The sequence below is a fragment of the Halyomorpha halys genome, unplaced genomic scaffold (genome assembly GCF_000696795.3).
Source record: "Halyomorpha halys isolate HHAL.00 unplaced genomic scaffold, Hhal_1.1 Scaffold61.1, whole genome shotgun sequence".
Lineage (NCBI taxonomy): Eukaryota > Metazoa > Arthropoda > Insecta > Hemiptera > Pentatomidae > Halyomorpha > Halyomorpha halys.
The window spans coordinates 602,456-604,510 of NW_027110400.1; the positions used below are offsets into that span (position 1 = coordinate 602,456).

Sequence of the window (2,055 nt, forward strand, 5' to 3'; positions counted from 1 at the left end):
CATTCCACTTTACCTAATTATTCAGTAGTAGCACTCATTCAACACAGATTTAATGTATTACATAATAAGTTTTTTTTTGGTTCGCTATAAGGTACTTAGCGTATACGTAAAGTTATAGATGAAAAAAAAAAGTCAAAGATTTTTGGTTTCTAAAACTTTTCACAATGTTGAATTTTTGTGGTGCATTGTGCCAAAAAAATACATCTCACCTTTAACCGCAGACAAACCCTTATTTTACTGGCTTCTGAACGTACGATGAAAAATTTAATATTTCGTATGCTTGACCGAAATCGAAATACAAGGTTCTTAATAAAAAGAAATAAACAACTTTTATTTTATTTTAGAAATTTTTTTTCCAAGGTACATGCATTTGGAAGCCGAAGTTTTTAAAACTTTATAGAGTTTTTTTGAGTTGTGATATGTTATTTATTATTTGCAGAAAAAATATTTATTTACTTGGATCTAACTCTTATATCACCCTACAAAAACATTTAAACAGAGTTTATTCATTAAATCGAGTACTGGCAGCTAGAACTAACGATGCTGTTTTATTGTTGCTGTTGATCGGGTGAATTAAAAAATTGTGAAATGGTGAAATTGAAGGAGCAGAAATGAGAAAGAAAAATAGGAATGAATTGAAACATTTGCATTTGTTGTACAATACAACCAAAATACCGAAATTGATTGTAAAAGGAAACTTAGAGGAAAAAAAATTCTTTATTATATCTTATTATTGTATTTTTTTTTTCTGATTATACCATGTATGTGTAATTTATATATGTCTGATTACGGATTGATAAGTATGCTGTGTGAGATAGCAACCTGATATATTTAGGCAGCATAGATAAATAAAGTATTTCTCTCTCTCTCTCTTCTAACACATTTTCGAACATGACTATCTTATGAACTATGTAGTATTTTTTTACTGCTACTCACCAATATGGAAGCTATAAGAGCCTCTTTAATCGTAGGAAGTGGTTATGTTTTTGATTAGTAAGCAAAGCCATTTCCGCTAGTTATATATTTTTTTCTTCCATACTAAGCAATTAGAACTATCTCATATCAGAGCTGCACAAAGGATCCTCGGCCATTAGATAAATGAAAAGAACCGGAAGAGTCCTGAATATGTAATAATTATAACATGTCTGTACATAATCAATCAAAAGATATTTATTATGGAAATATTTATTGCTTTACATGAAGTTGGATATGCATAAACTGGACATCTCTAAATGAACACGACAAATCTAACTGGGGTTGTGTTGTTCACACTTAATACGTATATATTTTTTAAAAATAAGTAAGTTGGGTCTTATAATAAATTACAATATTAAATTAAATCTGTACCTAGAACCCATGAGGGGCCAGGGGTGTAATACTTTGTAAGGAAGTACTGTTACTAGATCAACGGTTGTACAAGGAGGTGATTTAGTTCAACTGCGATTATCATTCGATTAAGGGCTTTGTATCAGCCTTACTTTACGAGGCTTGGTAGAACCCGGATGGCTCACGAACCCAAAAGGCTGAACGATGGTTTCAGTGAAATATAAAATTATATCTGCCACAGCCAGATTCAAACCCGAGTCCTTAGAGTTTGTAACACAGTGCCTTACCAGTGATATTAGATTGCTATAAAACAGATTATACAAAAATATTAGTCAGTTTAATACCCTAAATCAACTAGCATAATTGCATTCCTTATTTACAGGTTAACCTTATTAATAATTACATTTCAATAACCTTATTAAGTCTCCTACTAATATTTTCTTTTATTAAAGCATATAGGGAGAGCATCTTTAGATGTATAGCAACATATTCATCATTATTTGATAATTTTATAATACATTATTATAACACATTGTTACAAGATTTAAATACAATTGTATACATTTTTCATGTAAATCATCAATGCAGAATAATATCTTTAATTGTGTTGTCTATTTTCAGGATGTCATTTTAAAAACATATTTATTCATCATCTGTTGCTACAAAACATGTTTTGAAATTGAAATTATTTATATAGTTTAATTCATAATAATTTTTATATAGTTTAGT

General features: G+C 29.3%; 1 protein-coding gene across 2 annotated transcripts in view; it reads right to left on the minus strand.

Moving 5' to 3' along the window:
* Nucleotides 1-2,055, minus strand: part of LOC106692560 (ribonuclease P protein subunit p40) — a 493,269-nt gene that overhangs the window by 212,510 nt on the left and 278,704 nt on the right. The gene's annotated exons all lie outside the window — the stretch shown is intronic.